The sequence below is a fragment of the Callithrix jacchus genome, chromosome 15 (assembly GCF_049354715.1).
Source record: "Callithrix jacchus isolate 240 chromosome 15, calJac240_pri, whole genome shotgun sequence".
Taxonomy (NCBI): domain Eukaryota; kingdom Metazoa; phylum Chordata; class Mammalia; order Primates; family Cebidae; genus Callithrix; species Callithrix jacchus.
The window spans coordinates 5,689,467-5,713,922 of NC_133516.1; the positions used below are offsets into that span (position 1 = coordinate 5,689,467).

General features: G+C 56.9%; 2 pseudogenes across 2 annotated transcripts; one reads left to right on the forward strand and one right to left on the reverse strand.

Moving 5' to 3' along the window:
• The first annotated feature begins 514 nt into the window (after positions 1-514).
• Positions 515-4,783, forward strand: LOC100407570 (sphingosine-1-phosphate transporter SPNS2-like; annotated as a pseudogene). Its single transcript, XR_013527002.1, has 6 exons — positions 515-534; positions 826-978; positions 1,074-1,264; positions 1,575-1,640; positions 3,768-3,866; positions 4,535-4,783. The product of XR_013527002.1 is annotated as a sphingosine-1-phosphate transporter SPNS2-like (transcript).
• Positions 4,784-4,917: 134 nt separating this feature from the next.
• On the reverse strand, positions 4,918-21,802 carry LOC128928133 (myb-binding protein 1A-like; annotated as a pseudogene). Its single transcript, XR_013526871.1, has 26 exons — positions 21,576-21,802; positions 21,325-21,420; positions 20,194-20,301; positions 20,046-20,108; positions 19,831-19,938; positions 17,903-18,078; positions 17,577-17,744; positions 17,331-17,448; positions 15,637-15,932; positions 14,613-14,725; positions 13,824-13,947; positions 13,469-13,636; positions 13,284-13,382; positions 10,873-10,967; positions 10,623-10,765; positions 10,265-10,351; positions 10,035-10,183; positions 9,775-9,945; positions 9,521-9,678; positions 8,066-8,315; positions 7,798-7,923; positions 7,658-7,710; positions 7,048-7,192; positions 6,735-6,857; positions 5,660-5,771; positions 4,918-5,493 (listed from the first exon to the last, which is right to left on the reverse strand). The product of XR_013526871.1 is annotated as a myb-binding protein 1A-like (transcript).
• Positions 21,803-24,456: the final 2,654 nt, after the last annotated feature.

Genomic DNA, 24,456 nt, shown 5'->3' on the forward strand with positions numbered 1-24,456 from the left:
GGTATTATTAATTCAAGAAGATAATAATTTTTGGGTTATATTTGTTGTTTAGTATATTTAGTGATGAGATGTTTTGGGTATAAAGGAGTGTAATAAGTAAGAGGAGGGATCCCCCTGGTGTATGAAATAAGAAATACGAGCTTGCACTAAGGCGTTCTGGCTGATACCCTCAGCAGGTAGTGATGATTAGAGTGGGGATTAATGTAGCTTCAAATAGAATATAAAATATAATTAGGTCTGTGGCTGTGAATGCTATACAAAGGCCATGTGGAAGCCCCTATTGCAGAGGAGAAGCTTGTGGCCTGGAGAAGGTGGTTTGCCTGAGTCCCCCTTCTGCAGCAGAGACAAGGCTGGCCAGGCCCTGGTGTCCTAACTTCCTGCTCCCTGACAGGTGTCCCCTGTCCTGGGCGGGATCACAGGAATGCTCATCCTCATCCTTGTCCCAGCCACTAAGCGAGGCCATGCCAACTAGCTTGGGGACCAGCTCAAGGCCTGGACCTCATGGCTCCAAGATATGAAGGCCCCGATCCGAAAGTGAGTCTGGCTGGGAAGGGCCTGGCAGGCAGGGGGAGGAGTGCTGAGGTGAGGGGCTCTCCCTACAGGGCAGCCCCCCGCACCCTCAGCTGGAAACCCACCAGTTCTGCTTTCTCAGTGCTGGGAGAGACGTTTGGCCCCGAGAATCTATTATTCCTGCAGCCTGAACCCTCACCCCTGGGGCCTGTAAGATGAAGCATTTGGGGCCTTCTGTCCCCCCAATGCACAGCACTGCCCATGGGAGCTGGAGGAGGTCCCTAAGCTCAGTGCCACTGCCTGGCCTCTCCCCAGCCGCAGCTATGTCTTCTCCTCCCTGGCCACGTTGGCTGTCTCCTTCGCAACAGGGGCCCTGGGCATGAGGATCCCACTCTATCTGCACCACGCACAAGTCATGCAGAAGACGGTGGAGTTGTGTAGCAGCCCACCCTGTAGGGCCAAGAACAGGTGGGGCCCCTTGGGGTGAAACCTCAGACAGGAGGGCCCCCTCAGCCTGAGCCCTGACCCCCCTCAACTCATGCCCCCATCCTCTATCCCCACAGCCTCATCTTTGGGGCCATCACCTGCAATACGGGCTTCCTGGGCATGGTCACGGGTATGGGAGCCATGCACTGGTGCTGCCTGAGGACCCAGCGGGCCAACCCCCTGGCGTGTGCCGTGGACATTGCTGGGCTCTGACATCTTCATCTGCCTGATCTTCATGGCTGCCAAGAGCAGCATCGTGGGGGCCTATGTGAGTGTGGTGGGGGGAGGGGTGCTGGGGGAGCTGGGTCTGGGCCACGGGGAGGGTCAGGAATGGGAAATTCTGTGACTTATGGGACAGTCCCTTCCCTAGGGAGGCTCCTATTCTCTGGCTGCCCCTGCATATCTCTGGCCCGTTGGGGCCTCTGGGTGCCTCAGGACTGTGGGCATGGCTTGAAGTCTCTGGATAGCCCATGAATGGATGTGGGCCTGGGAGGAGGGGTGAGGTTTTGTGGGCTCCCCACCTGGGGCCGCTGCAGAGGGAGGGTCCCCTTATGATTGCTTTGCTTTCTCCTGGGCAGATCCATATCTTCATCGGAGAGACACTGCTATTTTCCAACTGGGCCATCACCGCCGACATCCTCATGGTGAGCCAGGCAGGCAGAGATCACCTTATGCAGCTGACCCAGGCCTGGACCTCACAGGGGCAGCTGGGAAGGGTGGGTGAAGGGGCAGGAGAGCTGGTTGGGAGTGGGCAGGAAGGCAGACCTGCCAGAAAGGTGAAGCCAGAGGCAGGGAGGGAATCAGAGTTTGGGGTCTGCGTCTGGACAGAGCCAGGAAGCAGAGGGCTGGGCAGGCAGAGTGAGATGTGGGGACCGGGTGGGGAGGGGTGTCTCAAGGCTCAGGTTAGTGTCTGGGAGGCTGGCAGTGCCAGGCTGGCACTGAGGTACTGCTGCCTGCCAGCACTCCTCCCCCCAGGTCTGAGTGTTCATGGGCTCTGCCCCTCCTTACTCAGCCTGGCTGCCAGGCACACCTGCCCAAGTGCTTGTGGCTGGGGCTGGCAGACAGAGGCCTTCTTTAAAGGGCCAACAATGGGCTCCAGACCAGCCGGCTGGGGAAAAAGGGCCATCTGAGCAGCCAGCAGGGGCTTGTGTCCCTGGGTGGGGATGGGAGCACCCTGGGAGGAGCCAGGAGGGGGCTAGGAATTCATGGTTATCTGGGGGTGGCAGGGGTGTGACACTTGGTCCCATGCCCAGGGATCAGCCTGGCCAGGGTCATCAGGGGACAGGGGAGTGTGTCTGGGAGGTGTCAGGGCAGGCTCTGGGGCAGACAGAGGGAGGACTCATGGGTGGATCTTCAGGGTGCTCAGGGTCGGGTGCCCAGCATGGGACAGCCCAGGAGATGAGTCTGCCAGGCTCCACAGCCCCTGCTGGCTCCTGTGCTTTGGGAAGCCTGCCTTGAGCACCCCGAGCCTCCTGGGCTGTCTCTCTCTGTCCCCTGGGTCCATGGGCTGGGTGGTGGTGGGGAGGTCTGATGCAGCTTTGAGCCTCAGCACGGAGCCAGGCAGTGGCAGGGGTGGGCAGGGGTTGCTGCCTAGGCCCAGCATGAAGTGAGGAGTGAGACTGGGCAGATCAAGTGCCTTTGGTGCTGGCCAGGACCCTTCCTCCCCCACCCCCAGGAGAGCCAGTGACAGCTGCCAGCAGGGTCAGGGTCCCAGGGAAATTGTGTCCCAGTTTAATCAGTGTCAGTTTACTCCTGCTGAAAATGAGGCCACTCTGTTTAACCAGATTCAGGCCTTTTTCCACCCGCCCCCACCTCTCCGGCAATGGGGTGCCCATGGGTGCTGGCTGCTGATGCCCACTAAGGTTGGCACTCCGAAGAGGTGAGGCAGCTGGAGCTCAGGGCACCCACAGAGCTGACTGTGCCCGTCCCACCCCCGCCTCAGCCCCTCCTGACTCTAGCCTGCCCAGCTTTGAAGTGCGCCTCCTGTTGCTTGGGCCTGCTTGGTCGGATCAGGGGCCTAGGGCCCAGCAGTACCTGGCATTCAGTGCTGAGGTGCCCACAGGTGTGAGCAGAGGCTCTTCCAGGCAGGAGCCTGCCTCACCAGCTCCCATCCCAGGCATCAGGCCTTACTTGGTCCTCAGGGAGGGGAACCAAGATGGGTCGTTAGCTTGATGGGAGTGAGGACAAATGGCCCCAGCTGGGGTTCAGGTTCCTCTGGAACATGTGCCTCTCTGGGCCTCAGTGTCCCCGTGACTATGGGCCAAGGGCAGAAGCCACGGCAGCCTGGTCTCAGGAACAGCGAGAGCTGAGCAGGAGAGGTGGTGGCGTGGCCATTCCCGACAGTTCAGGTCCTGTGAGGCTCAGAGGGCTCTGGGCTAATGGCCTCTAGTGACTGGCAGCTGGGCAGCCCCCAAATTACCTTCCCTTGGCTGCAAGTAGCTGGGAGGGAGGTGAAGATTCCCATTTCTGAGGGGCGTCCCGGGGGGCACAGCAGGTTTGAGGCCAATGACGCTTTCGATCTGGGGCAGGTGGCACTGGTTTGGGCTGGACGTGGGAAAGCCCCTGGTGTTCAGGGGGTGACTGAAGCTGTGTGTGGGTGGAGGGGCTCAGGGAGGAGAAGGGTGCCTGGCAGGAAAAAGCGGCCAGGCTGGTGGGAAGGAGGACAGGGTCCAGGGGAGAGAGGACTGAGTCTGAGGGTGTGGGGCTTCGGAGGTGCCAGGTGCTGGACTGGGGCCGGCTCCTTGGGCCGATGACCTGCCCACCTCCCGCAGTATGTGGTCATCCCCACCTGGCATGCCACGTCTGTGGCCTTGCAGAGCTTCACCTCCCACCTGCTGGGGGACACCAGGAGCCCCTACCTCATCAGCTTTGTGAGTCACTTTGGGTGGGAGCTGGCCTAGGGAGGCTGAGGGCTTCGGGGGCTATGCCCTGACACCCACCCCCACATCCTTGCAGATCTCAGACCTGATCTGCCAGAGCACCAAGGACTCCCTGCTCTGGGAGTTCCTGAGCCTGGGCTATGTGGTCATGCTCTGCCCCTTTGTTGTCATCCTGGCGGTCATGATCTTCCTCGCCATGGTGCTCCTCTTTCTCAGCAACTGTGCCAAGGCTGAGCAGCAATAAGTGGGGATGAGGGGAGGCCTGCTGGGGAGCCCTCTGAGGGGGTGGCGGAAAGGAGACCTGGGTGCACCCAGGGGGTGACCTGGTTGCTGGGGTCCAGTCCCTGGGCCTCCCCACACCTGTGGGGCTCAGTGCCAGCATCAGCCTGGAGCTGTGGGGGGCCACAGGGGTGTCTGGTAGGTCCAGGCTTGGACTTGGTGGTTTCCAAAGCTGGGACCCCTCCCCCTTCCTTTTCCTCTCACCTTCTTCTTTCTCCTTTCCTCTTTACTCCTCTCCCCACCCCTGGGCTCTCCCACCTCCCCCTGGGGCTCACGAGGTCCCTGCCCACAGCTGGCCCCATGATGCGTTGTGCCAGAACAGTGCCTGGGCCCGGCTCCTGCTGACACGCCATCCTGACCCCCGCCTGTCTCTACCCCAGGGTGAACCAGCGGGTGATGCTGCCTGCATCTGTGGAAGTCTTAAGAGAGAAGCCAAATATATTCCTCTTGTAAATGAAGAAATAAACCTATTTAATCACCCCCTGTGGCTCCCTCAGCAAAAAAGCCTGGGGGAAGACGGTCACACCTGTACCCAGCCTGCAGCCAGCATGTCACCCTGTACCCACCCAGGTGAACCCCAGAGCCCTGGATCTGGCCCACAGGGCCCTGAAGCCACAGTCCCAGCCTAGAACCGGGGGGGGGGGGTGTCTCTGCATCCTGGGACCCCTGCAGGAACGGCTTGGGCTGTGCTTACCAGAGCAGGATGCCTGGGCAGGCAGTGACACCCTCCCTGGGGACAGAGCCTTAGAAATGGCTTGCATATTCAAATCATGGTAGAAAAACAGGAGTCTTGGGCAGATGGAGGCTGAGGGTGGCCTGCACTTGGCTTCCCCGCCTTCCTCAGCTGCGTTTTCTTCTTGGTCCCACTCTGGAGCAGGCTGGGGCTCCTGATGACCAAAGGTGGCCTTGCCTTTTTCTGTGCCAGTGTGGATGGCAGTGATTTGTCCAAGACTCCCTTTTTGAGAATGGCCTCGTGGTGCTGCTTTTGGCCTGCAGGCTTCATCGGGGAGTTGGGAGCTCCATTCACCTTGGACAGCTTCCGGTTTTTCTTCTGCAGTTTTGTGGACTTGGCAGTGGCGTTGGGGCTCAGGATGGGAGCACCAGGGGCTGGGCCCTTGGTGGTAGGCATCCCGTTCACCTGGGCTAGACCTTGCCCTTCATCCTGTTCCTCTTGCTGCATGTGCCAGCTGGCTCCCACCAGTGGCTGCAAGTGTGCCATCCTCTGACATGTTTCTTGTGATTCTTTGTCTCTGGCAAGAATCCCTTTTTCTGCTTCCTGCTGACGGGGCTCTGGATGGCACTGGGGATCTCCTTGGTATCCTTCTCCAACTTGGGGTGCCTGAAGGGGAATAAGCAGGTAAAAAGGTGCCCAGTGAGGGCAGCAGCCACCTCCACCCGGGTCCCATGGGGTTCCAGAGGCCCAGGGCTCCCACATCTGAGTGTGTGCAGCAGTGTGAGGGTGATCCTAGCCCCGCCCAAGTGTGCATCCCCTGTCCAGAACCTACTGGACTCCCAGGGTTTTCATGCCTGCCAGTAGAGGTCAAGTAGGCAACTGGAGCCGGTGGAGTGCACCCCCTGCAGCATGCCCAAGAGTACTGTCAGGTCCAAGGTCAGCTTCTGCAGAGGATGTGAAGGCAGGGCGGTGGTGGCCACAGGGGCAGGCCTCTCTGGGGCTCCTGGTGGTCTTCCCACCTTGGCCCCATTGCTGTCTTGCCAGCAAACCCTGAAGTCTCCTGGGCCTCAGCCTCTCCTGCCTGTTAAGGCATCCGTGTCTGTCTCACCATTGGAGGAAACATGTGCCCAGGTGTTGGTTCTCCTCCTCCCCACAGCTGCAGACCTGGTCTCAAAGTCTCCACTGTGGCCCTGGTGCACCCACCTCCAGGAGGGCCATCCCCACCACTCCATCACCGTGGGGCTACCAACGCCCTTCCCCCCAGCTTCCCTGCACCTACTGAATGGGTTACTGTTGGAATCCGCTGGCTTCCAGGAGCCCTGCTCTCCTGGCTTCCTCGCTATCACCCAGTTTTGCAAGGCTCCATCCCAGGCCCCACCTCTGCCTGCTGGTGCAGACTTCGCAAGCTCTCCCTCCATAAGGGCTGACTGCCACCTATGCTGAGGCCTCCCAAACCTTGCCCTCTGGGCCAGACTAGGGGACTGAGATGACCACCTACAGCTGCCTCCCAGCCCTGCCGTGTGGCTGTCCAACATGTCACATTCCACCCATCCACACCCTGCACAAGGCCTGGAAACATGGCCTCCCTAACATATGTCTGCCCTGAGTCTTCTCCCATCCTTCACCATCTCCAGCCCTGCCAACCCCTTCTCAGCTTTCTCACTAGACATGGCAGTGCCACACCCTTGCACCCTGCCCTGCAGGACAGGGTGGCACAGTCCCTTCCCTAGTCACTTGCCCATCCACAGCTCTGTAACTGCCCAAATGACAGCCCAGGGCCCCAACCAAGGCACTGAGAACCTTCCCCACATGACCCCTGCCCCCAAGGTCTGGCCCGGGTAATGGCACTGATGCCGGGAGGCCCCGAGGAGGAACCTGACATTGCCCTGGGCTGGGCCCCACCTCACCTTATGTTTACAGGTCCTGAAGACAGTACTGAGCAGCTCCAGGGAGGACAGCACCTGCTGGTGCTCTGCCTTGGTCTGTGCAGGTTCTGGGGAGGGGTGGCCAGGCTGAGGTACTCTGGAGGGCTGCCAAAGCCTTTGTTTCCCAGCAGGGACTAAAGCCCAGAGGCAGGGACCATCTCCTGGGACAACCCCAATTCCCTGTCTCCCCACCCGCCCCCACACTCTGGGAGGCTCAGGCTCCAATCCTGGCTTGTCCTCTCCCAGAGAACTGATCCTGAGCAGGCCAGGAGGAAGGGTGCCTCCCGGCTATTACCTCCATGACCTTTGTCAGGACCTGGCTGATCAGCTGCTTCTGCTCCGGGTCCTGGAAGCACGACCTCACCTCCCGCATGGACAGGGTCTTCTGGAGCAGCAGGCAGGCTTGTGCCTGCGGTTGTGTGAAGGTGGGTGCCTGGAGCCTTAGCACATTGGGTAGGAGAGGCTAAGGGGGGTGAGGGACCTGCCAGGCAGGGCTGTGGGCGGCATGCAAGGCCACCTGCTGCTCTGGACTCCATGACCACCTGCTCTTGTGCCTTCATGTACAGATGGGGCACCGAGGCCTCCCAGCTGGATAGAGGTGGGACCTCAGGCAGGACAATTCCTACCCATTCCTGGGTAATGCCATCTTCATTCAGTCAGTCTGCCCCAGCAGTCCTGGCACCTGAGCAGACACTACTGGAATGTCCTCTGTGTGGTCAGATGGGCAGTGGTGGCTGCAGGAGTGAGGCCAGCCCCACCCTCTTAGTGCCTCCATGCTCACGGTGTGGCAGGGATGGCTGCGCCCATGTTCACCAGGGCAGCACTCTGGGGCCTCAGAAGTGGGTTAAGCAGGTTAATTCACACAGGCCCTAGGCTGGGGAAGTCTTACCTGCTGGTGGGGCCACCCTGGGCTTGTGATGTGCTAGACCAGGATGGGGAGCAGGCTCTTACAGAGCACCTGGCAAAGAAGGGAGGGTTGTGAGGCGTGGGTGGGGCTGGGGCTGAGAGGAGACCCCAAGTGGGCAGAGTGGGCCCTGACACTCACTGGGTGCCAGGAGAAGAGGCTGAGGAACATGGGGACCGTGAGGGGGCTGTGGCACTTTGTCAGGAAGGAGCTCAGTGCTGATGAGTAGACATGCATCGTGAGGTTCAAGTCCAGGCAGCCAGCAGCCTAGGTCAGGTGAGAGAGCTGGCTGAGGCCAGGAGAGGGCCTCTGGGATGGGAGCAGAGACTGGGCTAGCTTCGGACGGTGGAGGGTGAGTCCTGGGGAAGTGTAAAGTATGTGGGATCCGCCTGGGCCAGGCCCTGCTCACCTGCGAGCCCTCGGACATGGGGCTGGGGTCGGTGCCAGCCTCCAACTCCTTCTGCGTCTCATGCACACACCCCTTAGCAGTGCTGCCCTTCAAGATTCAGAGCAGGTAGATGGAGGCATTTAAGTGGTAGAGGGTGGTGGAATTGAGCTGGCGGCCAGCCTGCTCCACCAGCCGCACCACCTGGCCATGCAGGGCCTCGACGCGGTCATCCAAGTCATGGCAGTAGCGACGGCCACGGCACAGGTGGTGCCTGCAGGTGGTGAGGACAAGAGCTGGTCAGAACAGTCTTGGTCCACCCTGCTCTGCCAAGCAGCACCAAGCAAGTCCCACTTTACAGGTGAGGAAACAGACCTGGAAGACAGACATAACCGAGGCCACAGAGGAAGGCAGGGCCACCTGCAGGTTGCTTGGGAGCTATGTGAGCTCATTGTGCTTGGGTGAGGGGGCACTCCACAGGGGGAACAGAATAGTTCCCCAAGTGGGGGCTGCACCAGGGCCAACCACCACCTGGCGCACCTCTCCTGTCCATACTCATCCCTCGTGAGTTCTGCACTCAGAACCCTATGTGGCCCTGCAGGGCCAGGACAGAGTGGGGACAAGAGGCAGGATGCTCAATGAGTGACACTGTCCATGCATGCTGGCAGAACTATCTGAAAAGGTGTGGCCTGGGGTGGAATGGAGGATGACTGCCAATGATGCCCCCCACCCTGCAGACCATCCACACAGTGCCCAGGGGCCCAGGCCTTCAGCTACCCAGCACCTGAGCCCTGAAGGCAGGTCTGCACCTGGTGCCTGTCTGGCTCTCCCCGGCCTGCCATCACCTCCCTGCTGGGGCTGCCTCCAGCACAGCCCTTCCCAAAGCCTTCTCCACACTGCCAGTCATTTCCAAAAAGGGAAACCAGACCCAAAGCCTTCCCCATGCCAAATTTTCCTGCTGAAAATGCCTCTGCGGCCCCAGCCCCACTAGGGTCAGGCTTGAGAGGGTACAGGGGCTTGTGGCCTCAGCCTCACCTGACCTCCCAGCTGGATGTCTGACTGCCTCACATCAGGATGCTCTTTCCCCTTTCTGCACTCCCCAAGGCCTCCCAACCTGACAAACTCCCATGTACACTGCACCTCCAAGGACTGGGTGTGTGTCACCTGCCACAGGTGCTGCCACTGTCCCCACCCACCCCGACACAGCCCCACTGGAGACTGTCAGGGGCTGGGATGGAACCCAGCTCCAGGGCACCACTCGCACATGTCAGGAGAACACCGGGATGGACCAAGGACCATGTGAGTCACTGAGTGACACGTGACCTAGGGCTGAGTGGTGAGCCTGCAAGCTAGGGCCCAGGCTGGAAGCTTGGCTCTCTCTTTCCTGTACAACAAGCAAGCCAGGAGTTCTGCCTGGGGACTGGGGGCTGGGGGCTGGGGACTGCTGGCCGCACCTGCCCGCCTTGCCCCCGTGCTCACGTGAGGATGCACACAGTCTTGTGCAGCAGGTCCTGCTCCTTCTTAGAGCTGCTGCTGTGTAGGCTGCACCGAATGATGCCCAGCAGCGGCTCCAGCAGCTCCAGGATCAGGACGTTCTCAGGCTGCTTGGTCACCAGCACCTCCACCAGGTCCAGCACCTGCAGCTGGGAGAGCTGGTCAGCAAGGAGGGGGCAGGGCATGGGCGGGCAGGGGGTGGTGATGGAGGCGGTGGAGGCACCAGCCCCCAGGCTCACCCAAATCTGGAAGTCACTCTGCAGCACCTTCTCCTTCTGTGGTTTGCTCTTCTCGTCCTGCCGGGCCTGAATCCACAGCCTCTGCTCAGCAAAGAGACTGGCGAGGTTCTGGTCCAGGACCATAATGGCCTCATCCCCCAGCTCCTCCTCATCCTCACTTTCCACTCCACCCTGAGGGACAGAGGCCCAGCAGTCAGCCTGGCTTCGGGCAGGTGGACACACAACATGGGGACTCAAGAGCCCTCCCCAGCTCCGCTCACCAGCGCCTTCGCAGCCTGCAGCACACTCATCAGCTGTACCCAGAAGCCCTGGTCCACGTCCTGTCGTGCTCCTCCACCTCGCTCTCCCCACCATCACTCTCATCTTTACTCTCTGAGCCTCTGCTCTCCTCGCTGTCCTCGCTCTTGTCCTGTGGGGTGGCAGCAGGCTCGTCACACACCTCTGTGATCTTCCCACTCCTGCCACACCACCTGGCCCACACTGGCAGCACCTCTGCAGCCTTCAGCCACCACTCGTCAGACTCGTCCATCACCACCACATGGTCATCCTCATCCTCACTGATCTCCGGGTTCAGCACCTGGGGAGGAGACCCAGCCACTGACCCATCTGTGGCCCCCACCCTCCTGACCAGGCCCTGCCTGGCCTTGGCCAAAGGTCCCCATTTCAGGGAAGAAAACAGCCTAAGAGAGGTGGCCACACCCTGCAAGACCGGGACAGAGCCTCCCACCCTGGCACAGGCTGGCAGAAGGGAGGCTAGGAGGCCACAGGCTGAAGTGCTTCCCTACCCGGTACAGCTCCCTGCTCAGTGAGCCCCAGCCCAAAGTGCATTCCCAAAGGTCCCAACTCACATCCAGAATCAGCTGTAGGGCACGTGGGGTCAGGTGAGAGCAGACGTGGTTGAACATGCTCTGGGCCACTTGACACATGAGGTGGCTGGGCTGGGCCATCAGGATCTCCACCAGCACCTCTACCCATGGCGGCTCCTGGGGATCTGCAAGAGAGGGGATTGAGCCCAGGCAGGGGACTGTTGGCCTCACTGTGCCACTTCAGTCCCTCTCGTACCCAAGGATACACCCTGTCCCAGAAGCAAGGACCCACCAATGGCCTTGGTGCAGCTCCCACAGTGCCTCTCTCACAGGCTTTCTGATGCAGGTCTGGATGTCACCCAGCAGGTCACAGCTCTCTGTAGGGGACTGGGGACAGGGTAGGACATGCACTGGGGACAGCCCTTCTGAGCCAGGCAAGGGGCTGGCCAAAAGGAAGCAGTGGCACCAGAAGCCTTCAGCAGCCCAGCCACTGGCCTGCCCCAGCCAGCCACCCAGCAATCCAGAATGGAAGACCTCAGCTGGACCCCAGAATACCAAGGGCTGAGGGCCTTTTTACACCTAATATGCAGTTACAGGATCTGAAAACCTGCAGGGGACAGAAAAGGAGGCCAGCTCCCACTTTGACACTCAAGACAGAGCTGACAAGGATGGTCAGGGTCCCAGAGTAGCCAGCAAACCCCAGCCCCCAATTCATAATTCTAAATGATTTCCTCCATGTTTGGCTCGGCAGGAGACAGAATTGAAAGTCACTAGTTTCAACTAATTTAATCATCTGAACTCATCTGACGGGACAGCCCTGGACTCCAGGGACTGAAGTGGTGGAGTGTGTGCCTGTGCAGGACATCTTGACAACTGTGTGATCTTTGGTACCTAAAAGACAGACTTTTCCCTCAAAATGCAGTGGGCAACGTTTAGGCCAGAGTAGGAAAAGCAGCCCAAAGCCCTGGTCACTGCCCCCGGCTCCCAGGCTGTGTGCCACGCAGGTCCCTGTCCTCTGGGCTGCACCTTTTTAATTTATTCCTTTTCTCTGAGACAGTCTTGCTCTGTCACTCAGGCTGGAGTGCAATGGCATAATCTCAGCTCATTGCAACATCCGCCTCCCGGCTTCAAGCGATTCTCCTGCCTCAGCCTCCTGAGTAGCAGGGATTACAGGCGCCTGCCACCACGCCCAGCTAATTCTTGTGTTTAAGTAGAAATGGGGTTTCAGCATGTTGTCCAGGCTGGTCTCAAACTCCTGACCTCAGATTACTCACCTGCCTCGGCCTCTCAAACTGCTGGGATGACAGGTGTGAGTCCCTGCGCCTGGCCACAGCTGCACCTTTTATCTGAAAGTGGGCACAGCAAACTGCAGCCTCCTCTGTGCAAGTCAAGACCAGAGACCCCAAGGTTGCAGGCTCCACGTGTGTCTTGGAATCAGCAGGGCTCCATTGCTATCAAAGGTCTGATGCCAACACCCAGAAGGGGCATCATGGGCAATCTTTACCCACACGGCTCATCCACAGGCTGGGCTCGGACTAACCAAAGCTGGCAAGTAAAGCCATCACAGCCAAGAGGCCAGACGGGTAAGTGAGAGACCCATCTACTCAGGCTATGTAAGACCAGCAGTTTCGATAAGAGCCTCCCATGTTGTGAGAAGAAAATTCTCTAAGAATCAGGGTAAGGGCAGATGCAGTGGCTCATACCTGTAATCCCAGCACTTTGGGAGGCCAAAGTGGGCGGATCACTTGAGGTCAGGAGTTCAAAACCAGCCTGGCCAACATGGCGAAATGCTGTCACTACGAAAAATACAAAAATTAGCCAGGCCTGGTGGCAGGCACCTATAATCCCAGGTACTTGGGAGGCTGAGGCAGGAAAACTGCTTGAACCTGAGAGGTGGTGCTTGCAGTGGGCCAAGATCACGCCACTGCACTCCAGCCTGGGCAACAGAACAAGACTCCATCTCAAAAAACAGACAGCCAGGCACAGTGGCTCATGCCTGTAACCCCAGCACTTTGGGAGGCCAAGGCAGACGGATCACGAGGTCAAGAGATCGAGACCATCCTGGCCAATGTGGTGAAACCCCAGCTCTACTAAATATACAAAAAAAATTAGCTGGGCGTGGTGGTGCACGCCTGTAGTCCCAGCTACTCAGGAGGCTGAGGCAGGAGAATTGCTTGAACCAGGGAGTCGGAGGTTGCAGTGAGCCTAGATTGTGCCACTGCACTCCAGCCTGGTGATGGAGACTCTGTCTCAAAAAAAAAAAAAAAAAAAAAAAAAGACAGACAAACAAAAGAGGAATCAGGATACTGAGTGCTGAATGTGGTCAGGGCTTCCTGATGGGAAGAAATGAGAGGGAGACCCTGTGGTTCTAGAGAACCCGTGGCCACAAGGTGTTCCCAAAGCCAGAGGGTACAGTGCAAGCTACTCTGCCTCTGAGTCTCAGTTTCCCCATGTCAAACATGGAGAAGCAGAGTCTGCCTCAAGTTTTGGGAATTAAGAAGGCCTGCCTGGAAAGCTCAGGACACCAGCTGCTGCCTGCTAAGGGGCCGGAGTGACATTTCCTTGGATGATAATTCTACCCATGATGAGGCTGGCTTAGGAAACCTCCCAACATAACTCCCCAAGCCTTTCCTGGCTCCCCCCCATAGCCCTCATAGCCACAGGACCTTAGGCTCATGGCCCCTCTGTCCCAGGCCACAGTACCTTAAAGAGGTAGATGACCATGAGCAGCAGAAGGTGTTGGAAGGTGGCAGCCCTGGGTTCTGAGGAGGGGCCTCCCGCTCCTTCAGAGTCTGCAGCATCCTGTGGGAAGCCAGGCGGATCCTCAGGCCCTGGCTGCCATCAGACCGCAGTGTCCTGCCCACGCCCTGGAAATCCCACCCGGTTACCCATCCCAGGCCTGGCGCTGCTGCACAGTGAGGGGTGTCACGGGGCTCATGCTGTGGCTGTGATTTAGTAGCAGGTCTGCAAAATGTACCAGGTGGTAGGTCCAGGGCTGCCCGCCCCAGATCTGCTCCGGTGCCAGCTTGAACTGTGTGCTAAGGGTCTGCAGCAGACTAGGCGATGGGGAGGACTTGGTCACAAGATGGATGAGTGAATATAGCTGCCTCCCTCCACCCTCCCCAGGACCTGCTAGGACTCCCTGGGCCTCAGCCGTTGTCCCCAGCATAAGGGAACTGCAGGAAGCAGGCATCCTGAAGGCCTTTCCACCTTTGGACCTCTCCCAGGCTGCCCCAGGCTCACCTGAAGAAGGTGCTGCTGATGGTCTCTTGGACCTGGCATTCCAAAGGGAGGGAGAGCTGCTGCCTTGTCTCAGGGATCTGGGATGTGGGCTTCTTTGTGACAAAGAACGAGTGAACAAACAAAATTAGGGGCAGGCAAAAGAGCAGCCACCGCCGTTCATGGCCGTTTGTTTCCATGGGCTCCCCTCCCATGGTGGCACCACCCAGGGTTCAAGACCAGGAGGAGGAGGGGAGCCCTTCTGACCCCTTCTGCTCTCGGTACAGTCCTCAGGGCCCTCACTGGCAAGGCTGGAGGTGGCTGGGCCAGGAAGGGCTGGATCCCCAGCTGAACATGGCTCAACCCGAGCTGGGGAGAGAGAATCAGTGCCCCCACTCAAAGAACCAAGAGACGTGAGGCTGTGTGGTTACAGCCGAGTCACGCCACTGCTCTGCAAACACGGGGCAAGTGCAGCCCCCCTCCTGCAACCGGGCATGCTGAGGGTGAGGTGAGCACCTGGCTCTGCTCAGACACAGATGAGGCAGGTGTGGCGCAGGCTTCCCTGATGCCACCCATGGGCAAAGGCTCCCTGCAGGGCATGCACAGCACACCCGAACCTCTTAGGTGCCTGCAGCTGGGGTGCCTCCTGGGTCTCTTCCCTACAGGCTCCAGAGGAATTCCCAAGTCCCCTTGTGCCTGCTCCCCACTGATGACTCAACCCAAAGGCTTCTGGCTCCAGAGGACACAAACCAGGATGAGTTGAGGGGCTCATTCCTCGACCACATGCCCACGGGAAGCTCCAGCCCCTCTCATACCTGGCCACCTCCTCCGTCAAGGCCTCCTCCATCTCTAGGTGCAGGCTGTCCAAAAGGCTCACCAGTCTGAGGATGATCCATTTCCGCAGCCAGAACACAGCTTGCTCAGGCCTGGGGCACAGAGGCGAGGTCACATGAGCCACTTAGAACTGGCAAAAGCAGGCTGTGCCCAGTGGCTCACACCTGTAATCCCAGCACTTTTGGAGGCCGAGGCAGGTGGATCACTTGTGGTCAGGAGTTCAAGACCAGCCTGGCCAACATGGTAAAACCCCATCTCCACAAAAAATACAAAACTTAAGGCTGGGTGTGGTGGCTCACACCTGTAATCCCAGCACTTTGGGAGGCGAAGGTGGGTGGATCATCTGATGTCGAGAGTTCAAGACCAGCCTGACCAACATGGAAAAACCCCATCTCTACTAAAATTACAAAAATTAGCTGGGCATGGTAGCACATGCCTATAATTTTAGCTACTTGGGAGGCTGAGGCAGAAGAATCACTTGAACCAGGGAGGCAGAGGTTGCAGTGAGCTGAGATCACACCATTGTACTCTAGCCTGGGTAACAAGAGCGAAACTCCATCTCGAAAAACAAAAATTAGCTGGACATGGTGATGGGTGCCTATAGTCCTAGCTACTGGGGAGGCTGAGGCAGAGACTCACTTGATCGCTTAAACCCGGGAGGCAGAATTTGCAGTGAGCTGAGATTACATGCCACATGCCACAGCACTCCAGCTTAGGCCACAGAGTGAGACTCTATCTAAAAAGAAAAAGAAAAAAGAATAAACTAGCAAAAACAGGACATTCCTTTAACTGATCTCAGAGACAGAAAACCAAGCTCTCTCACTCCCAACTGCCAGTGCGGGACCTCGGTTTCCTTGAGAGCTATGGTGCTTTCCCTCTCTCTGCTCATGGTTTAGGGCCAGGACACCGTGGGTGGGGGGGGTGAGGGGCAGGGTCGCTGGGCTCTGCAGGCTAGAAAAGCTAACTCCTGAAGGACGACGGGTCCTTCGCACGGTCCACTCACACGTGCAGTGATGCATCCTGAGCTTTCTTTGGGTTGTTGGTGCTTAAGTCAATCAAGGAGTCCAGGTTTGGCTGGAGAAACATGCCCTGCAGCCAGGCCACATAGCCCTGCAGGGCCCGAGAGCTCAGGAACCGCATGACCGACCAGAAGGTAGGCACCACTGGGAGACCGTGGTTGGTGGTGGGGGAGAAGGCCACCAGCACGGCCAGCTGCTGCTCAGGGTCATCCCAGCATCCCTCTAGGAAGGTGTCCATGTATTCCTCCAACTCCGGGGTGAACTTGAACTGGTTTGGGAGCTGTAAGAGTTAGGCATGGCGCTGAGCCCACAGGCTTGCGGCCTTTAGGGTTAAACAGAGGCCCAGGGTCTCCCCTTGCACACAGCAGGGCTGAGCCTGAGCTTGCTCCATTCCTGGTCACTCCAGTGCTTCTGTCTGGCATCAAGGCCTCCTCGGGTTCGACTTCCCCAGCTTCAGTGCCTCTGGTCCCAAAAGGCCCCTCTTGCCACATTGCTGAGGGGGATGGCATTTTCCTGGCTCAATGCACAGGCAGAGCAGTTGTTAAGAGGCCAGACTGACCCAGGTTCAAAGCCTATGCTGCCAAGTCCTCGCCGTGTCATCTTCGGGACCCAACCCAACCACCGCTAATGCGCTGCCTCGGGGCCAGGACCCGTTTTCCACTTTTTGTCTGGCGGCTTAGCATTTTAGCAACCCTTTGTGCTTGGCCATTACTGCCATTGTGTAGGTGAGTAAAGTGAGACACAAAAATGCCTAGAATAAAATTCCTCAGGGTCAGAGGGCTCCCAGCAGGACCACGTCTGGCCTCACAGCCCAAGCTCCTCTCATTTTAATTTTCTCCAGTTGTGCCCCGGGAGTGCAGTGCCACTATCATGGCTCACTGCAGCCTCGAAATCCTGGGTTCACGGGATCCTCCCACCTCAGCCTCCTGAGTAACTGGGACTACAGGTGCACACCACCGCCCAACCCAGGCTCTTAACCACTGCCTGATGCTTCAAGTCTGCCCCTCACCCAGAATGACAGCTCTCGGAAACTTGCTGCAAAGATAAAATGAGCTGCCAAGAACAGTAAACCCAGCAGCGCTGACTGGGCACCAGGCACACCGGTGCTCAAACACGGTCATGACGACTGTTCTCATCACTGCAACATGGGCAGGGGTGGAGGGTGGTCTGAACAGCCCACTGGCTACCCACACCTAAGTGGGGGCCCGCTCCTTTTCAAAACTGTCAGAGGGAAGCCGGGCGCAGTGGCTCACATCTGTAATCCCAGCACTTTGGGAGGCCAAGGCGGGTGGATCACCTGAAGTCAGGAGTTTGAGTCCAGCCTGGCCAACATGGCAAAACCCTGTCTCTACTGAAAATACAAAAATTAGCTGGGTGTGGAGGTGGGCACCTGTAATCCCAGCTACTCAGGAGGCTGAGGCACGATAATTGCTTGAACCCGGGAGGTGGAGATTGTAGTGAGCAGAGATTGCATCATTGCACTCCAGCCTGGGTGACAAGAGAAAACTCCAACTCAAAACAATCTGTCAGAGGGGAAGGTGTTCAGGCAGCTCACTACCCAGACAGTGGAGACACCCAGGTCTCTGGCCAGGCTCCTGAGCTGCCCTCTTCCCTTCTTGGCAAGGAGAGCCCCTCCCTAGCCCTTCCAGCAGCATCAGGCTGCATGGGCGGTGCCCACCTTGTCTGTGCACATGTGCTCCCTGTAATGGCAGATCACGTCTTCCCGCATCACCAGCTGCAGCTGTTCCTTGGTCAGCAGGGGAAGGGCAGTGCCCAGCAGGCAGAAACACAGGTAGCTAAGAGGGAGTATGGGACCGAGCATGGTCAGAGCCCTTGGTCCCCCAGCAGGGACCTCAGGACTGGCAGTCCAGCCCCATTTCACAGACAGGGAAGGAGGCTGAGAGAGGCCACATGCCACACACACCTGGCTGGCCAGAACTGCAGCTTCAGCAGCCCCTGTTCCATCATCCCCTTCCAGAACTGCAGAAACTTGTCTTCCTTGAGTGCCAGGTAGAGCAGCTCCAGGGCGACGGCAGGCAGCTTTCATTCCTTCTTCACTGAGGACACTGCCATCTTCAGCATGTTCACCATCCTGTGGGGGGCAGGGGACTCAGGGAATGCTTGCCTCACCAGCAAGGGCCAGTGTGCCAAGAGCAGCCAGGGCACCCCCAGGCTATACAGCCAATCTGGGCTTGGCCAGATGCAGTCCCACAGCCCCAGGGAGAGCAAATCCATCCACCTCCCTCACACCTGGGAACATTCTCATCAGAAAATAGGTTGACGGATCCCACCAGCTTCTTGATCCTAGAGGGCACTTTCTGCTGGGCCAGGAGGAAGAGCCCCAGCTGTTCAGGGCAGCTGAGCATCGCATCCAAGTCAGTGCTGAGGACCTCTGGCAGCATCTCCTGCAACATGGCCTCCGAGACCTAAGGGTGGAAAGGTAAGAAATGGTGGCTTCCTCTGCAGGGTGAGCCCAGTGTGGCCTCTTTTACCTGCCAGCCTCCTGACACAGGGCCATCTGGCCAAGCATCAGAGTCATCAGAGGCCATTTGCTTAAAAACTCAAATTCCCAGGCAGCTGGGTTTTTGACAAGCATCCTGCTGATGCTAACTGGCCCAGTACTACCTGCCTTTTTTTTTTTTTTTGAGACAGAGTCTTGCTTTGCCACCCAGGCTAAGTGCAGTGATGTGATCTCAGTTCACTGTAACCTCCACTTCGCTGGTCCCAGCAATTCCCCTACCTCAGCTGGGATTACAGGTGTACACCTCCATGCCCAGCTAATTTTTGTATTTTTAGTAGAGGTGGGGTTTCACCGTATTGGCCAGGCTGGTCTCGAACTTCTGACCTCAAGTGATCCACCCACCTCACCCTCACAAATTTCTGGGATTAAAGGTGTGTGCCATGGCACCCAGCCAGAGCTACCCATTTAATTATTCCTGGTTTTGGGACTTCAGAGGACTAGCCCATTTTATACAAAAGGGGCCCTAGGTAGACAGCTGGGATTCAAATTCAGGTCATTTTGGCTCTGAGGTCGACTCCTCAGCAGTCCTGGCCTGGGACTTCCCAGCCCCTGCCTTTCTCTTCAGTGGCAAAAAGGCCTAGGTGTACCTTCCCAAGTCGGGCAGTGGAGGCCCAGGAGGGACCAGCCTTGACCAGGAGAACAACAGCAAACGTTTTATGTATCTGCCATGTGCCGAGTTCAGTTCTAGATCAGCACTAGCCACACGGGGCTGCTGAGCACCTAAAAGGCAGCAAATCTGAACAGAGATGTGCCTACATGTAAAATACACGCTGGATTTTGAAACACACTGAAAAAAAGGGTAATGATACCTCAACGATTTTTTTTTTCTGAAACAGTCTCATACCGTCACCCGGGCTGAAGTGCAGTGGTGTGATCTCGGCTTGCTACAACCTCTGCCTCCCGGGTTCAAGTGATTCTCCTGCTTCAGCCTCCTGAGTAGCTGGGACTACAGGTGCCTGCCACCATGCCTGGCTAATTTTTTGTATTTTTGGTAGAGACAGGGTTTCACCATGTTGGCCAGGCTGGTCTCGAACTCCTGACTTCGTGACTGACCCACCTCGCTCTCCCAAAGTGCTGGGATTACAGGTATGAGGCACTGTGCCCCACCAGCTCAACAGTTTTGTATACAAATACATACTGAAATAATATTTTAGATATACTAGATGATGTAAAATGTTACTAATGACACCTGTTTCTTTTTAACTTTTTTTTTTTGTGAGACAGAATTTCACTCTCATATGGCTTGGGTTGGCTGGAGTGCAATGGCATAATCTCGGCTCACTGCAACCTCCAACTCCTGGGTTCTAATGATTCTCCTGCCTCAGCCTCCCAAGTAGCTGGGATTATAGGCATATGCCACCATGCCTGGCTAATTTTTTTATATTTTTAGTAGAGATAGGGTTTCTCCATGTTGGTCAGGCTGGTCTCAAACTCCCGACTTCAGGTGATACACCCACCTCCCAAAGTACCGAGATTACAGGCATGAGCCACTGTGCCGGGCCTCTTTTTACCTTTTCAACAAAGTCACTGAAACACTTCAAATTATATGTCTTTATATTTCTATGGAACAGTGCTGTTCCTGATTCTCATCTGAGCCCTCTTGATGTCTTTGTAGCAGGAAGTGTCTCCAGAGCCCCTAAGGCTGGTGAGCTCATACCTCAGAGAGAATGTCCACCAGGGCCTTCTGGGGCCGCTCCTGCAAGTGGTTCTGATACTGGGCCAGGACCTGCAGCAGCTTCACTGACTTCCTCAGCACCTCCTGGTCCTGGTCCCCACAGAGGAGCAGAGGGTATGAGCAGGGACCACTGCTGTCCCCCACCCATCCAAGAGCAGCCTACATCCCCACCCCCACCATCCTCCCAAAGTTCTCACCTTCACCAGCCAGCCTGACTGAAAGAGGGCGAGCACTCTGAACAGGTCTGCAAAGAGAGCAGTCTCACCATTGACTAGAAAAGGATTCCAGGCACAGCATGAGGGGCCGTGGGACTTCCCACCCCCAGCCTCTCACCCCCGGGGCTACTGACCTCCCCGGGCCCTCTCTCACCTTCTTCACCTGATGCAGGTCATATTTTTCTTGTATCTGCTGCAGGATGCTGCACAAATGGAGGTCTTCAAAAGACTGTAACAGCTACCAGGAGGAAGAGGGGCTCAGGAAGTGGCCCAGTACATCCTCACAACTCAACCTCCCTTCCCCCTTCAACTCCTCCCAGGAAGCCTCGGGTGCCTAGTCGCACTCCATGAATGCCTCTGAAGCTGCTCTCAGGGAAACGAATCTTGCCTCCCTGCCCCATCTCCGCTAGGATTTCTGAAGTACCGTCTGCAAGTGGTTCTGGGACTGGGACTGGAGCTGAGCCTTGGCAGCTTTCTTTTTGTTTTTTGAGATGGAGTCTTGCTCCATTGCCCAGACTGGAGTGCAGTGTCGTGATCTCTGCTCACTGCAACCTCCACCTCTCAGGTTCAAGCAATTCTCCTGCCTCAGCACCCACAGTAGCTGGGGATTACAGGTGTGCACCACCACACCCAGCTAATTTTTGTATTTTTAGTAGAGATGAAGTGTCAACCTGTTGGCCAGGCTGGTCTCGAACTCCTGACCTCAGGTGATCCACCCGCCTCGTCCTCCCAAAGTGCTGGGATTACAGGTGTGAGCCACTACCGCTCCCAGCCACAAGAGTACCTTCTACAGTCCCTAGATTGCTCTGCTGAAATTCTCAGCCACTGGGTCTTCTCTCCACAGCCCGGTCTGAGCTCCACTCAGGCTGATCCGGCGGGCCTGGGTCTTAACTGCTCTTCCCCTTGTCAGGGCTCCTCAGAGAGTGGGCTACTCCAATCAGCTGAATGCCCTGCAGGCCTAAGGGAGCCCACCCCACCCAGCGCTCACTGCTCCCAGCAAGTGTACCTAAGAGGCCGGGTAACGCAAGCACCAGAAAGAAAACCTGCTCCGCTTCCCACTCCCCCTGCCTGGACTGCTTTGGAGACAGGCCTTGCTCACGCTTTCTCCACCTTCATGTGAGGAGGCTCCCTCAGGCTGGCCTCCAACACACTCCCGACTTCTCTGTCGGGCTGCCCCTCCGTCGCGCTGAGACACCCGCCCTCCTCACACCCCACCGTTTTCACCTGCGTGGCTGGGATCCTGCCAGGAACAGCACCTCACCTGTGCCAGGGCCAAACTGTAGCAGGGCCGGGCTGTTTCTCGCCCGACCCCGAGTCCCGTGATTAGCCGCTTCAGGGCGTATTTCATCTCAGACCCCTGCGGAACCAAGCGCACCCTCGCGTTGAACGGTGACAAGAAGCTGCACACCCCGTGCACCTTATCATCCAGGTTCGCGACCACGTGCCCCCATCCCAAATCCCTGGGCCCGCCGCCGCTTCCTTGTCGGGAAGTGCGCGGCCCCTGCCCCAAACCCGCCGCTCCATCTTCGGCCTAGCGCGCAGATACTCCGGCAGCTTCTCGGCCACAAGTCGCGTCTCCTGCTCAGGCTTCGCAATGTCCCAGAAGTCCAAGAACCCACAGCTGTGTTTCAACAGGCCGTGGCGGTCCGCAGGCCGGGCGCTGTTCTGCGTCGCGTCTCCCGGCGACGGGGGCTCGGAGGGTTCCTGGCTCCCCATCTCCGCCACACTCATGGAAACACGCGTGCCCCGGATCCAGCCACTTCCAGGTCAGGGCCCAGCGCATGCGCACTGGTTTTTTCAGTTGGCTCGGAGGGGGAACTGGGAGGGGCGGGGCAGGGGACGGGGGAACCAAGAGGAGCGAGGCTGGGGCGGGCACCCAGGAGGGGCGGCATTTCCGCCCTCGCTCTGAGCGGAAGTTTCTCGCTGCGCCGGCGCGGTTGCTCCAGCCTTTGGCTCACGCCCGCTCTGCCTCCGCGGCTGGGGCATCTGCCCCTTTGGAGCCCCACGGGGCGGTTTCTGAGGGTCCATCTCGGAAACCAACTGAGGTGCAGCACATCATCCGCCTCGTCCCAGGGCGGCCCTGCGCTCGGAGCCCTGAGCCATTCAACAGTTACTAGCACCTGCTTTGCGCAGCGCTAGGCGGTTGGAACAAAGCGGCCTCTTTCTTGGAGGAACACGGAGCTAAGTGAATCAAAAAAGATCGTAATTATGAGGCCGGGCGCAGTGGCTCAGGCCTGTAATCCCAGCACTTTGGGAAGCCGAGGTGGGTGGATCACGAGGTCAAAAGATTGAGACCATCCCCGTTTCTACTAAAAATATAAAAATTAGCTGGGCATGCTGGTGAGCGCCTGTAGTCCCAGCTACTCTGGAGGCTGAGGCAGGAGAATTGCCTGAACCCAGAAGGCGGAGGTTGCGGAGAGTCGAGATCGTGCCATTGCGCTCCAGTCTGTATAACAGCGAAACTCCGTCTCAAAAAAAAAATAATAAAATAAAAAGATTCGTAATTATGAAGAGAACTGGGAATGCAGGGATCAGAGGAAGCCTTTTCAGTGCTGGAACGTTAATACATCACCGGTTAAAAACATGCCTGTGGGAAGTTGAAAGGTTTCTCTTAAAGTTTCCTTTCTTGTCAAGGAATAAGCAGCTAGTAACTGTTAAGCTGTGGGGGAAAACCCGGCAAGAGCCAAGGCAAGGTGAAGTCTCAGCATGTGCTCATATAAATGTAGAATTAGTAAACAATCTTGCATGTTCTTCACATGTACCCCAAAACCTAAAATGCAATAAAATAACTCAAAAAAGACTGAGATATAGTTATTCCTATATATAATCATAATCATATAGCTATTCGTATGTAATCACAACTGTTTACATATGTTTAATCACATAATCACATAGCTCTTCATATTAATCATACATATAGGTATGTAATGATATAATCTCTAATCTTATTTATAAGCCTCAGGAAGTATGGGACTGACATGGCATTGGAAAAGAGGTGACCCTAAGGCCAGATGCTCTAAGCCCTCTGTCACGCCCGCATAAGGGCTGCTGGAGGACACCTTGGCTGTGCGACAGTGTCAGTGCTCTGAAAGCACCCGGTTTAGCCAGCTAGGGGAGGACACATCCAAGATGGCGGGACGTCTTCCTGGGAGAGTAAGGAGAAAACTCCACTCCCCCAAGCTCTTGTGGCAGGCCTGACGCTGTCACGGAGGCCCACAGACACCCAGGGACTTAACTGTTTCTCTGTGGTGCTGTGCTTGAGTGGTCACATTCCGTGGCTACTTTCAAGTTCTGCTTCTGTACCTGGTTCCTCTTTTTCTTAGAATATAAGAATTAGTAACATAAATCTTAGTGACCTTGTTATTTCTTGACAAGTATAGGAAAAAAGTGCTGACGCCTTAGGTTTTCTCCTCGCCTGGGCCTCAGTCTCCAAGACACATGATTTACATGACCCTTCACTGACAGTCATTACCTCATTCTACCTGCTCTTCCCCCTGTAAGTGGGGTGAAAGAGCATCCAGGCCTGAGAAATAAATGTCTGCTTTCTTAGTAAAAATTGCGTTGCTAAAAGATCCTTTGTTTCAGTGCCGATTTTTCTTTACAGCACTGAGCATCTATTTCCACCAGCCACTAATTATCATTCAACAGAGTCTATGGTAATGATTTGAGGGGTCGGTCAGGGAAGGCCTCTGTGAGGAAGTGGCTGGCATTTGGGCTGAGAGCTGAGTGACAAGAAGCCCTCCCCCACACTCCTGCAAGGATCTCAGGGGAGGAAATCCATATCCTTGCAACTGCAAAGGCCCGGGGCTGCAGGGGCTGAGGCTGCCAGGAGGCTCAGAGAAGCAAGGTTTCATAGGATCCCGGGCTAGGATTTCACTCAGAGTGTGGTAGAAGTCATTGGTGAGTTTAATGCAGGGGCAGGCCTGGATCCGATTTAAATTCTCACCAGGTGATGCTGGCTGCTGTGTGGGAAATGATGGATTGTAGGTCCACACAAGAGGAAGAACAGGAAGACCAGTTAGAGACAGTGGTGGACTGGACCCAGGGAAATGAGAACAGGTCAGATTTCGGCTGATGTGGAGCAGGTGGGGTGGGTGATGGATTGGATGTGGGGGGAGAGGAAGTGAGGGGGATGCCAGGTTTGGGACTAAAATAACTGAGTACATAGTGGTGCCATTACTGAGCTGGAGAAGAATTTTCTTGGAAGTGGAAGGTGGAGGTCATGGGAATAAGGGTCTATTAAATCAGAGGAGCCTTTTACAATGACAGGGAAGGGAAGCGCTGCTGGTCACACTTGCTTCTTGGTTTGAGAAGCTGTTTTCAGAAGGCTGTGGTCCAGAGAGGACCTAACGCTGTGAGGAGGTCAGGGCTACCCTTCACCTTGAATTTCCAC